This window comes from Eumetopias jubatus, unplaced genomic scaffold, assembly GCF_037043125.1.
Source record: "Eumetopias jubatus isolate StellerSeaLion01/CBP00866 unplaced genomic scaffold, mEumJub1_p1.0 scaffold_9, whole genome shotgun sequence".
Taxonomy (NCBI): Eukaryota; Metazoa; Chordata; class Mammalia; order Carnivora; family Otariidae; genus Eumetopias; species Eumetopias jubatus.
The window spans coordinates 49,227,850-49,242,820 of record NW_028274815.1 but is presented as its reverse complement, the minus strand read 5'-3'; the positions used below and the strand labels follow the sequence as shown (position 1 = coordinate 49,242,820).

The window sequence follows — 14,971 nt, the reverse complement described above, 5'->3', positions numbered from 1 at the left end:
ATAACTAGGATAAGTAATCAGAGTGGACAAAGTTTGCTCAGGAACAACTGTGCAGAGTCATTTAACCACTGTCTTTAAATCAACAGTGGCATGAGGATAATCTCCAATAGCTCACAATGTTGGGGGCAGCCTGGCTTGTCTTTCTGAGCTCAAGTCCCTCATTTATGGAGGTGATACTTGGACCCTGGAAAAAAGGAGAAGCTCCTTGAAAGGAGGTAGCAGGGTAGTGATGATTATAGTGATGTAGACTCTCTAGAGAGGTGAGTGCAGGACTGACCAAGTGGTGACCATCTTCCTAGGGTTCCAATCTACAAGAGAGCAAAACATCACTAGAACTGTAATGAGAATAAAGAGACTTTATTTCCCACAACTCTTCTCAGGGAGAGTAGAGATGTCATTCATTCATTCATCTTTTCATTCAGTTCATTTGTCATTCAAATAATTACTTATTTAGTGCCTTCTATGATCCAGGCACTGATTGTGTCAACAATGAAAGAGATAAATTCTCTGCTTTTGTGGCTTACATTCTATTGGGAGAACAAACAATAAACAAACAATAAACAAACAATGGGAACAAAAACAATTACAGAAAATGATAGGTACTATGAAGAAAAATAAAGCAAGATAAGGTTATGGCGTGCGCATGGGTGTGTGTGTGTGTGTGTGTGTGCGTGCGTGTGTGTGTGTGTGTGTGTGACATTTTTCTCTTCAGGAAAGTTTACGATCCAAGTTGTAAGAAAATACATTTTATTTATGGGCCTTAAGAGCTCTATTTTCATTTTACAAAAAAAAAAATGCAACCCACATGCAAAAGAGGTTGGTCCCTACTGACTGAGATATACCATCGTCTAAACATAGTTTGACTTGGAAAACACTAGACTTATAAGGTATTTAAAGAGTCCTCTTTTTCTGCACAAACATGTTTATATATTCTATAAACAAAGAAGCATTTATTGTAAATTGCAATGCAAATATGAAAAGCTGACTGGGAGAAAGTGTCTTCATAGGCAGTGCAGTGAGGGAGAACAGGGAAATGGGCTATTTAGGAGGTCTGAATGAAGAGGAAGTGGGGCTAGGAAGGCATTACATCTATTGGTATGGCCCCAAGAACTAGCCCAAGGAGCTTTGTTTGCCTCTGTAATGTCCAAGGGAGCCAAGGTCAAGATTTACTCTGAGGTGAAAACAAAAGTAGGAGGAACCAAGAAAGAATATAATACTTACTGGGGAGCTAGGAGGAAGAAGGAATAATTTTAAAAAGACACGGAAACCCAAGGAAGTCCTAACATATGTCTAGGCAGACTATGTGACAGCTTTGTGATTCTACATATGTGTATGCATTTTTGTATTGTTGGAGGTGTATCTTCAAGGTATTGGATTTCTAGAAGTGAGAGTGGTAAGTAAATGGACATGTCCCCAAACCAAATAATCTAATTAAAAAGTGGGCAGAAGACATGAATAGACAGTTTTCCAAAGAAGACTTATAGATGGTCAACAGACACATGGAAAATGCTCAACATCACCGATCATCAGGGAAATGCAAATCAAAACTACAATGAGAGATCACCTCACACCTATCAGAATGGCTTAAATCAACAATACAGGAAACAATAGGTGCTGGTGAGGATGTGGGGAAAGGCGAACCCTCTTGCACTGTTGGTGGGAATGCAAACTAGGGCAGCCACTCTGGAAAACAGTATGGAGGTTCCTCAAAAAGTTAAAAATAGAACTACTCTATGATCCAGCAATTGCACTACTAATTATTTACCCAAGGAATACAAAAATACTAATTCAAAGGGATACATGCACTCCAATATTTATAGCAGCATTATCTACAATTGCCAAACTATGGAAACTGCCCAAGTGTCCACAGACTGATGAATGGATTAAGAAGATGTGATATATATATAATTGAATATTACTCAGCCATAAAAAAGAAATCTTGCCATTTGCAATGAAATCTTGCCATTTACCATTGGATGGACCTAGAGAGTAAGATTAAATAAAAAAATTAATGTTCAATAAATGAATCAACAAAAACAAAACAAAACAAAACAAAAAGTAAACGCACATGTCATTTTGTTAGGTATTGCCAAATATCCCTCAAAAAGGGTTGTGCCACTGTGCATTCTACCAGCAAGGCAAATGTGTTCTCATACTTTTTAACTTTTGCAAATATAATAGGTGGTAAGTAGTATGTCAGTGCCGTCTTAATTTTCATTTCTCTAATTATGAGTGAGGTTAAGCATATTTTCTATATGTTTAAGGGCCATTTAAAAATATCTTTTGAATTATCCACTCATGTCTTTTGTCCATTTTTCTGTAGGGTTTTTGGTCTTTTTCCCCTAAGTTTTTAAGTGTTCTTCTTATATTAGAGATATCAGCCCTTCCTCTCCATGTCCCCACCCCCCACCCAAGATATAAATTACAAATACTTTCTCCAATTTTCTCAGTTGTCTTTTGACTTTATTTAGGGTACCTTTTGCCATGCAATATTTTTGTTTTGCTATATTTTTATTCTTATGCAGTTAAATAAATTATTGCACATGGATTTTTGAGTATTAAGTAGAGAAACTTTCCCTATTCTAAGATTATAAAGGTGTTCACCAATGTTTTCTTTTACTACTCTTTAAATATTATTCTTTACATTTAGATCCCTGGTACACTTGGAATACTTTCTAGATGGTAACCAGTTGCCTGGCACCACTTTGGAACAAGTCCATCTTTGCTCTTGTAATTGGAGAGGCCACATTTATCTTGTACTAAATTTATACCTGTACTCATGTCTATTTCTGTCCCCAGTTAGTCCTTGTGTTGTGCTAACTAGGGCTCCAGTGCTAGGGATACGATGGGGCTGATCTCAGATGGGCAAGTGGCCAGACTGTCCAAGGTTGGGTGGGAATAACACAGGGCATCCGCCAAGTGAAGGAGGGGTATATGCATCTGTAATTGTTAGGGGATGAGAAGGAGAAAGGAGGAGGGGGGCGCCTGGGTGGCTCAGTCGCTTAAGCAACTGCCTTCAGCTCAGGTCATGATCCTGGAGTCCCGGGATCGAGTCCCACATTGGGCTCCCTGCTCAGCGGGGAGTCTGCTTCTCCCTCTGACCCTCCCCCGTCTCACTGCGCTCTCTCATTCTCTCTCTCTTTCAAATAAATAAATAAATAAATCTTTAAAAAAAAAAAAAAGAAAGGAGGAGGAGAGTAGAGTTGGGATTTAGTCAGAAGAACTTTTAAGTCATAGTCTTGTAAAGACAGAGAGAAATGATGGAGCACTTGAGTTTACTAAAGTGCATAGAGTATAGAAAAGGAAGTAAAAAGAAAATCAAACTGATCAACAATGAAGAGGGCCTTCCAGTCTGGTTGAGTTCTAATTTCCTTATAAATAATAGCTATAAACTCTAGATAATATAGTTAAAAAAATAAACCAACTATCTGAGGACAACTATCTGAGGACTGTGGAGACTGAACAAAGGTAGATTTCAGAGAGGAACTGAAACTTGGGAACAAGTGACCAGCAAGGAATGAGTTCCCCCGAGGGTGGCCTCAGTTGTAACAGTGTGAACTTAGCATAGCAGCTTAAACTTCAATAGAAAGGCTTCCCTCTTTCACCCGCCTTACCAGGGGGAAGGAGCCAGAGGCAAAGAGAACCTCCAGAAAGTGGGGAAGAAATCCAAGAAAGGAGGGAGCCTGAGAACCCTAAATTATGTGTTTAAAACTCAGCCCATGCACCTTGCTGACCCTTGCACCACACATGTATGGGACAAACTAAAAGCAGCTCATAGTTGAGGCTTAACGAATGCAACTGAGATCTGAGTCCCTGACTACTACAGGCCATGACAGATTGCAGTTTGCGTCTAACAAAGTTAGCTGTCTACCAAAACAAACACTTTTCAGTGTTTCAGGGTAATATACTAGGATCCGGAGTCCCTATAACAACATTCACAAAATACAACCCAAATGTTTTGGCATACAGAGTCAGAAAATGTGACCCAGTCTCAAAGGAAAATACAATCAACAAATGCAAACACCAAGATAATAAAGGTATCAGACTTATCAGACAAAGATTTTAAAGCAGCATAATTATATAACTATACATATAATTATGCTCAATGAGGAGTAGAAAATATGTTCATAATGAATGACCATATAGGAAATAACAGGGAAATAAAAAATATAAAAAAGAATAATATGGACATTTTAGAACTGAAAAATACAGTATCTGAACAAGAAAATTCACTGCATGGGCTTGGGAATGAGAGCTGAGAGGCAGTAAACTTGAAGATAGGTCAATGAAGATAATTTAATTTAAAAAAGAGAAAGAAAACATTTTGAGCAAATAAAACCAACCACAGAGGCTTGGAAAACTGTAAAAACAATTTTAAAGGTTTAACATGTGGGTAATTAGAATCCCAAAAAAAGAGACAAAGGGGAATGAGATGGAAAAAATATCTGAGGAGATGATGGCAGGAAATTTCCCAAATTGAATCAAGGATATAAATTTATAGGTTGTGATATTATGGCTTATAATAAGAAATATATATTTGGTCTTTGTCCTGTTTCTGGCAGAGCTCCTAAAACCTTTGGGATTTCCGAAGAGAGAGAGCAATAAAGATATCTTTAGTCATGTTAATGACGCGACTTTTGGAAAGCACCTAAGGATGGGGTCAGTTGCCAGAGGAGTTAGTCCTGTGATTAGAGGGTTGGAACTTTCAGTTCCACACCGTGACCTCTGGGGAGGAGAAAGGGACCCTGAAGTTGAATCACTTGTCAATGGCCAATGATTTAATCAACTGTGCCTATGTAATGAATTCCCCATGAAAACCCCTAAAAGGACATGGTTCAAAGAGCTTGTGGGTTGATGGACATGTAGAGATTTGGGGAGAGTGGTGTTCTGGGAGAGGGCCTGAAAGCTCCGATCCTCTGTCCTCACACTTTGCCCTGTGCATTTCTTTTACTGGGCTGTTCCAGAATTACCTCCTCCTATAATAAAATGGTAACCTAGTAAGTAAAATGTTTCTCTGAGTTCTGTGAGCTGCTCTGACAAATTAAATAAATCCAAGGAGGGGGTCACTGGAATTTCTGACCTATAGCTGATCAGTCAGAAGCATAGGTGACAACCTGGACTTGTGATTGGTATCTGGTACGTGTGTGCGTGTGTGTGTGCGCGTGTGTAAGATTTTTCTGTGGGACTGAGCCCTTAATTTGTGGATCTGATGCTATCTCTGGATAGTGCTGGAACTGAGTTAAGTTGTAGGACACCCAGCTGGTATAGAATTGCTTGTGGGAAAGTGCCCCCACACATCGAAATTGGGTACAGTATGGTTATAGATTCAAGAAGCTCAGTGAACCCTAAATAAGAAATCTGTGCCTAGTCACATCATTATAAAGCTGCTGAAGAACAAACATAAAGAGAAAATTCTTGAAAGCTGCCAGATAAATAAATGATCCTTTACATACAGGGGAAAGTGATTCAAGGACAGTAATATTTAATTAGAAACCATGGAAGGCCAGAAGATAGTGGAACAACATATTTAACATGCTGAAAGAAAAAAAAATATTCTGTCAACACATAATTCTATATATAAGAAAAATATTCTTCAAGAATGAAGGTGAAATATGCATTTTCAGATAAATAACAACTAAGAAAATTTGTCACCATCAGAACTAGCTATAAGAAATACAAAAATTCGGGTGCCTGGGTGGCTCAGTTGGTTAAGCATCTGCCTTCGGCTCAGGTCATGATCCCAGGGTCCTGGGATTGAGTCCCACATTGGGCTCCCTGTTCGGTAAGGAGTCTGCTTTTCCCCCTCCTTCCGGTTTGTGCTCTCTCTATCTCTTTCTCAAATTAAAAAAAAAAAAATTAAAAATTAAAAAAATTAAAAAAAAGAAATACAAAAATTCTTTGAGCTGAAGGACATAATATACAAAGGAAACTTGGATCTTCAGGAATGAATGAAGAGCATTGGAAAAGAAAAGAATATTTTTCTCTTAGTTTTTTAAAAATACATATTATTGGGCGCCTGGGTGGCTCAGTTGGTTAAGCGACTGCCTTCGGCTCAGGTCATGATCCTGGAGTTCCTGGATCGAGTCCCGCATCGGGTTCCCTGCTCGGCAGGGAGTCTGCTTCTCCCTCTGACCCTCCCCCCTCTCATGTGCTCTCTCTCTCTCTCTCATTCTCTCTCTTTCAAATAAATAAATAAATAAATCTTTAAAAAAATACATACTATTGTTTAAAGCAAAATTTATAATAATGTCTTGTGTAATTTATAATATAGATGTAATCCACATGGCAACTACAAAATAAAAGACAGTGTGTGTCTGTGTGTGAAGGGGATAAATGGGCCTACATGGTTGCAAAGTTTCTATATTTCACATGAAATGGTACTATATTAATTCTAAGTAGGCTACATAAAAGTTAAAAAATATCTTTTAATCCCTGTAAGGTTTCTACATTTTATGTAAAATATTATAATCTTATTTTATTTATTTATTTGGGAGAGAGAGAGAGCATGGGTGGGGGGGTAGTAGCAGAGGGAGGAGAAGCAGGCTCCCCACTCTGCAGGGAGCCAGATGTGGGACTCCCTGGGATCATGACCTGAGCTGAAGGCAAACAGCTGACTGAGCCACCCAGGTGCCCCTCTTATTTTATTTTTTTAAGTGACCTTTATACCCAATGTGGCGCTCACACTCACAATCCCGGGGTCAAGAGTCTCATGCTCCACCGACCGAGCCAGCCAGTCACCCTAAAGTATTGTAATCTTGCGCTTCTATGTTTTATATGAAGTGGTACTATACTGACTCTGAGTAGACTGTGAAAAGTTAAGGATCTATAACATAATCCCTAGAGAAGCCACTAAAAAGTAATTTAAGGAAATATAGCTAAATGACAAAATATAAATTAAAACAGAATTCTAAAAATATTCAATAATCTAAAAAAAGTGGGAAAGCAGGGAAAGGGTGAACAAAAACCAGAGAAGACAAAAAATAAAATGGTATACCTAAATCCAACCATATCAATACTTATGGTAAATGTTAATGGACTATATACTCCAAATAAAAGGCAGAGATTAGTAGAATGGGTAAAAAGCAAGACCCAATTACATGCTGTCTATAAGAGATACACTTTAGTATAAAGACACAAATGGGTTGAAACAAATGGATGAAAAAAGGTGAACCATAAACACAGTAAGACCCAAGAAAAATAAAAACATATCATACAAAGATTTGTTTATGGATATTTGTAGCAGCTTTAGTCACAACAGACAAAAACTGGAAACAAGTGAAACACCCATTAACAGGTGAATGGTTAAACAAAATGTGGCATATTCATACAATATACTACTAGTCAGCAATAACAAGAAACTATGGTATAAACAACAACATGGATTAATCTCAAAGTCTAAAAGAAACAAGTCAGGCACAGAAGAATATGTACTGTATGATTGCATTTATACAAAATGCAAACTCATCTACAGACAAAAGGCACATCAGTGGCATACACTAGGGAATGAGGGAGGGAAGGAGTGTAAAGGGGCAAAAGGAATCTTTTAGGGATGATAGAAATGTTCTGTATTTTGATTGTGGTGATGATTTGTGGGCATATACAACTGTCAAAACTCACTGAATTTATACTTTGAATGGGTGCAATGTATAGTATGTAAATTATTCCTTCATAATCTTGGAGAAGAAATGTTTTTTAAACCTCTATTTTCAAATAACTTTAGATTTTTTGTTGAGCTCTAAAAAATTCTTTAATTCAATTTAAAAAAAGGGAAGAACTAACATTTTCTGAGACTATGGCTTCTGTTAATGAAATAAGCAGATGTCTCTCTGTGTTGAAAATCTTTAGGTAATAAATACAACAGGTTCTAATTTAGTCTTAACACCACAGGGAAATGACTTTACTGTGGTTATCAAAGACAAACTCAATGAACAGCTGCGTATTCTGGTCTATTTTCCAAGACACTGGAAGGGGGAAACAATCAATATATGGAGTCTGACAATTGCACTGAAGCATGAAGCATAAGATAGGGTTTTTTGTTTTTGTTTTTGTTTTTCCTTTTTTTTTTTCTGGACTCCATTAGGAAGCAATGAATCTTTACCCTCTATGTTTGGGTTGTTAACATTTGGTGTTTCCTGAGAACACATATGGATACAATAGCTTTCCAAAAGAGCTGACACTGATCCTTAGCAAAGTTTGGAGGAAATACTAAACAGATGGTTTGTGAGCACTTAGAAAGGGAACCTGATACCCTTGTGTACAAGGCTGAGAAGTGCAGGCTGGCTGACAGCATCGTTAGGCTGATATGTAACTGGTTGAAAGACTTACATACTCAACCAGTAAACTGCTGTCAATCTGGACAGATGCCCTCTGGATGCCAAAGTGCATTGATCATACCAGCCATTTTAATTTTGGCGTATTTATTATTTAGTCATTCTTTAGAAAGCTATTATAAAATTTTTATTATATACAAATGAACACATGCAACATATATGTAAGCTACAAGCATAATAGCAAAAGGAACATTCATGAATCCTTTATTCAACTTAAGATGTAGAATATCAACAATACTACTAAGATATCTGTACGCTTTGTCCTGATCTTCTCCAAGGGAAACCTTGACACATTGAATTTTGTTTTTTTTTTTTTATCATTCTTTCCTTTTAAAAGTAGTTTCATTATTTTAAACAAATGTTTTATTATTTTAATTTTGATTGAACTTTATAAAGAGGTATCATATTTTAAATCTTTGGTTATCTGTTTTTCTCAATATTGAGAAGATTCATCCACGTTGTATGTAGCTGTGGTTCATTCATTTTCATAACTATATGATATTCCACTTTGTGAATATACCTTATAATATTTATTCATGCCTCATTCAATGGACATTTGAGTGGTTTCTAATTTTTTGGCTTTTTGAATAATATCAATATTCACATTCCTGTATGTGTTTCTAGGTACACATTTGTAGAAGTTTTTCTGAAGATATACTTCTAGGAATGGAATTGCTGGATTATGGGATATTGTGAATGTTATTTTACAACAAAATGACAAGTTGTGTACCAAATTTACACTCTATCAGTGTATAAGAGTTTCCACTGCTCTGCTGTTAACACTACAGTGAGACTTCTTAATTTTTTGCAAACTAGCGGGCATAAAATGGTATATCATTATTTCGATTTGTATTTCCCTGCTTACTAATGAGGGTGACAAATTTTCTTATATTAATTTGCCACTAACACTTCCTCTTCTGTGAAATGTCCATTCAGATCTTTTGCTCATTTCAAAATTGGATTTTTTAAAGAAGTTGTTTATTCTGGATACCAGGTCTTTATTGGTCATTTGAATTAGATACAGAGTTATGATTTGTCTTATCACTTTCTTATGGTGTCTTTTGAGACTGGGGGGTTGTTTCCTCCTCCTTCCTTCCTTCCTTCCTTCCTTCCTCCCTTCCTTCCTCCCTCTCTCCCTTCCTTTTACTTCTGGAAGAGTTTGTATAAGATTGGACTGATCTGTTCCTTGAAAGCTTGATAGAACTCAACTGTAAAGCCATCTAAGATTGGTACATTATGGGAACCATTCAGATCTTTTATTTGTGAGTCAAATTTGATATCTTTTTAGGAATGCATCCATTTTTGTCTAAATGTTTAAATTCATAGTTCAATCTGCAATTATGTTCCCTTTTCCCAACCCTAACATAGTTTCTTGTGATTTTTTCCTTCTCTTTTTCCTTCATTAGTTTCACAGAGGATTCTCTAATTATGTTTTTTCAAAGAACCAGCATTTGAATTGTTGATTATTTTTATTGCCCTTTTCAACAAAGGCAGTAAAGAGAATGGTTAAGTATGGGAGATTTGGAGTCAGACTGCTTAGACCTGAATCCTTGCTCCATCTCTTAACTGAGAAACCTTGGGAAAGTTAATGTGGACAAGGAACTATGCCTTAGTTTCTTCATTTAGATACATGAGGATTAATAAGATAATATGTGGAAATTATCTATCTATCGCTATATATCTATTTATTTTAGAGAAGGAGGAGGGGCAGAGGGAGAGAGAGAGAGAGATATTCTCAAGTAGGCTCCATGCCCAGCACATGAGCCCGATGTGGGGCTCTATTTCATAACTCTGAGATCATGACCTGAGCTGAAATCAAGAGTCAGATGCTTAACCGACTGAGCCACCCAGGCACCCCTGTGGAAACTATTTAGAACAGAAAATATTTGGACAGTAAGTGTTTAATAAATGTTGCTATTATTATGATCCATAAACAAAAGTTAGAGTAGGTTAAGAGACTGTGGCTTTTATTTTGTGTATCTTTTCCTTGAGGCTCAGAACTTACTTAAAAATGAGTAAAGCTAGCAGCATGATTCCATCAATGGCTCTTTTATGGGGTCAACTTTGGCTGCTGGAATTGGCAGGCTCTCTCCTAGACCCTAATTTATGATCAAAATCCAGCATTAAGGATCTGCTCTAACGAGCAGGGTTGGCATATATATAAAGAGGGCATATAAAGATAAAGAAGGCCACCAGCTTCCCCTGTGAGAGGTATACCTCCTCATAACTCTATTTCATAGACCAACACTTCTAGTCCTCTTTTAAGAGCAAAAGAGGAAAAAAATGGATCAATAACGGAAAAGAAAGGCTATAAAAACAGTGGGAGAAGTTTTATAATATTATGTTACATGAAAACAAAATGTCATATATGTGAATTATAACTATGTAACATAAACATGATTGTGAAAATCAAGAAGCAATTGTGCAAAAATAAAATCAGTATATTGGGATAGTGGAATTATGAATGGTTTTAAATTTAAAAATTTTTTATGGTCCTATCTTCTTTTTCAGTAAAAAAGTTATTAGAGCTTGAAATTTTCTCAGTAAAAAGGCATATATAAAAAGGTTCTACTATTACTACTATTTTTAAAAAGATTTTATTTATTTACCAGAAAGAGAGAGAGAGCACACAAGAAGGGGGAGCAGCAGGCAGAAGCAAGTTCCCCACTGGGCAAGGAGCCTGATGCAGGGCTTGATCTCAGGACCCTGGGATTATGACCTGAGCAAAAGGCAGATGCTTAACCGACTGAGCCACCCCAGCATCCCATACTGTTACTACTATAAATATCACAGATAAGGTTTATTTACTGCTCACATGTGCCAGGCACTGTTCTAAGTGCTTTGCATGTAAGATGTATTTAATCCTCATAAAAACCCTATGAGGCAGCTACTCTTATTAGCCCTATTTTGTAAACAAAAAATTGTGGAATAAAAAGTTTAAATAACTGTTCAAGGTCATGTAGTTCTTCAGTAAAATGTAAAAATCCAACTGGATGGTTGAATAAATAGTGATGAATTTATACAGTAAAATGCCTCACAGATGTTAAAAGGAATATATTAGTTCTCTGTGAGTCAATGTGAAAAAAAATATTGGATAATTAGCCAAATGGAAAAAATAAAAATGCAGACAGAACAGTGAGTACTGTAATAATGTTACATGTGTGTCCATATCCATGTACATGTAAGGAAAATTATTCAGCAGAATGTGCCCTACACTAATGGTGGTTATCTCTGGAGAGCAGAATTTTGGGTCATTTGAACGGTCTATATTATACTTATGCAATGTTTACGTTTGTACAACTTGTAATAAAAAATGGTAAAATGACCAGATAAAAGCTACTACAAAGAGAGCTAGATTGGATCTTTCAGCTAAATTTTAAAATAAAGAAAAAACATACCAGTTAGACCAAGCAGAAACAGATGAAAGAAGCACCATTTATGGGGCACCTGGGTGGCTCAGTTAGTTAAGTGTCTGCCTTCAGCTCAGGTCATGATCCCAGCATCATGAGATTAAGTCCCACATTGGGCTCCCTTCTCAGTGGGGAGTCTGCTTCTCCCTCTGTCCCTCTCTGTCCCTCTCTCTGCTCCTGCTCTCTCTTTCACTCTCTCTCTCAAATAAATAAAATCTTTTAAAAAAAAGCACCTTTTATGTGGTTGGAGGAAAATATATAATAGGCTATATGGTCTGAATATTTATAGAAAAATTTAACTGATACAAATGTGATTTAAAGTTAATCTTTTTGGGGCACCTGGGTGGCTCATTCGTTAAGCGTCTGCCTTTGGCTCAGGTCATGATCCCAGGGTCCTGGGATCTAGTCCCGCATCAGGCTCCCTGCTCAGTGCAGAGCCTGCTTCTCCCTCTCCCTCTGCTTGTGCGCTCATTCTCTCTCTCTCTGTCAAATTTCCTGAGGGAGCTCATCTTTGTCCCTGGCTGCCTGAAGAGCTGTTCCTCCACTGAACGATCGCAAACAAGTGCCTTGGGGGCACCTGGGTGGCTCAGTCATTAAGCGTCTGCCTTCAGCTCAGGTCATGATCCCAGGGTTCTGGGATCTAGCCCCGCATCGGGCTCCCTGCTCCGCGGGAAGCCAGCTTCTCCCCCTTCCACTCCCCCTGCTTGTGTTCCCTCTCTCGCTGTGTCTCTGTCAAATAAATAAATAAGATCTTTAAATAAAAATAAATAAAGTTAATCTTTTCATTTTAGATTTTGTCAAAAAACCTTCTAAAATGTGAGTCTACTTTTTTCATTTCTAAGTTCATTTTTATTTTGATGATTCTGGATCTTGCATTCTCCAAGTCATCCTTATAATTAGTTCTCACTGCACAGGACTGCACTAAAGGGGACAGAATTTTGACTGATTGAAGGACATACTCTCATAGTTACTTTTTAAACAAATCTGCATCAACATTTCCCTGTAACTGGTCTCTCTAAAAGTGGAGTAGAGATACTTTTCCTTTAATCGATGATCATGGTTACCAGAGTTAAAAAGAAAATTATAAATAGACTCAAGAAGTGCTTGAATTAATTCATGATATTCATGGGTTACAAAGGGAAGCTATGAGTGTTTGACATATGAACCTAACTATTTGAGTTGATGTCAGAGAAGGTGACCATCACCTCTCCCAAATCATTTGGTTTTCTCCAATCATTCACTTATTTTTCAAGAAACATTTATTGAGGGGCACCTGGGTGACTCAGTTGTTAAGCGTCTGCCTTCAGCTCAGGTCATGATCCCAGAGTCCTGGGATTGAGCCCTGCATCGGGCTCCCTGCTCGGTGAGCCTGCTTCTCTCTCTCCCTCTGCCTGCTGCTTCCCCTGCTTGTGCTCTCTCTCTGTTAAGTAAATAAATAAAATCTTAAAAAAAAAAGAAACATTTATTGAGAATCTACTATGTGCCAGGCTGAATGGTATAAATGCTGGTGATACAAAGATGCATTAGATACAGTCTTATCCTCAGGTAACTTACAGTCCACTTGGGATCTGGCCATAAAAACAAATCTCAGAAATATTAAACTACCCATATGCAAAAATTTTCAGAAATATTAACAAGATCAGCTGATTTTACTGAACATTTATTATGTACTAATTAACACACATCATTTCATTTAATACACACAACTACTGCATAGGGCAGGAATTAGCAACTAAGGCTTAGACAGACTAAGTATCTTGCTCAAAGTTGCACAGCTAGTAAGTGATAGAACTGGGGTTTAGACTCAGACAACCTGATTCTGGAGCACTCATCTTTTTGAGAATGAGAGAAGTTGCTTTTGCTAATCCCTTCCTAAGGACATCAAGATGAGGCAAACATCAATGGAATAAAGTAATTATGAAGAAAGTATAGGCAAACTGGGAAGATTCAAGCTATGAACCATACATATACTTAACCACAAAGAGGAATTACAAGCAATTTATGGGATGATGTATTATTTATAAGCAAACAGGAGGTTACTGGAAGACCAACAGCAGTGACACAAGGTAGAAAGCTGTCTTCCTGAATGTAAAAGCTCTTCTATCCAAATATTCTAAATAAAGGCATCCAGTGGTCTCCAAGTACTCTGAGCTCCGTGCCACGAGAGATACAGGAAATTCTTACTGGATACAGTCACCGAAGGGAGAAAAGGACATAGTCCATGCCTGATATATCCATGGCCAAAGAGAAAGAAAAAGAGCTTCTCTCTCACAGATTCAGTTTGAGAACCTACTAGGGAGGACTCTGGTGGCCTGAGGAATTATGACGGCCTCACCTGGGTCATGGCCCACTCTTTCACCAGGAAGGTGAGGTGTTACTAGAGAATGGGGATTCAGGGGATGCTGGGCAGACCAAGAACTGTCTCCACAGGTATCATTTTCATCAATTCATTCAACAAATATCTCCTGTAATCTAGGATATTCTACACACTGGGACACAGAAATAATAAAGACAAATTCCTAATCCCAAGGCGCTTAGAATTTAATTCAGAAAGAAAAGATATCAAGTAGTTTACAGATTTGATGAGAAGACAAAATTATCACACAATCAAACAATGGTGAACAATTTTCCATGGCATATAATCAAGTGCCAAATTGTTTGGTACAGACCACAAGTGATATTGTTGTTCTAAGGAGAGGAAAATCAACATAGTAATCAGGAACATGAATTAGGCCTTAAGGGATGGGGAGTATTTGGCTGGAAGAGGATAAGGGAAAGAACTCAGAGGAAAGAAGAGGGAATTCAAAGGAAAAGACAGCTTTAAGTGAAGAGATGGAGAGAGAAAGAAAGACATTCAGTGAGGAGACTGGCTTGAGAAAAGCAGGGTGTGCCAAGTGGGTGAGAGCTCATAAATGACACAGCTAAGGCTGGTTATCCTTCCTCCTGGACCAGAACAATGTCAGTGGCCTCATGATGCTGGAAGGATCCACGTCTCAGGATTTGAGGAGAAACACATCCTTAGTTTCTAACTCTCTCACCTAATTAGTGGGTTATCCAAGTGTGACCAGGAAGAGATCAATAGTATCAGAACAGGGGCTCCTCCCATGTGCACAACCTTGGAGAGGGCCAATACATCCAGAAAGGACCACTGAAGGGTGAACAATAACTTGAGTGTTGGATAAATTAAAACTGGTTAAAAATCTCTTAAACTCCATAATTTGGGAATCTCTC

The 14,971-nt window shown here is 37.7% G+C and overlaps 1 protein-coding gene across 2 annotated transcripts in view; it reads right to left on the bottom strand.

Annotated features, from left to right (window-relative positions):
- The window catches only part of M1AP (meiosis 1 associated protein), a 65,172-nt gene that overhangs the window by 26,696 nt on the left and 23,505 nt on the right, over window positions 1-14,971 (bottom strand). The window lies entirely within an intron of this gene.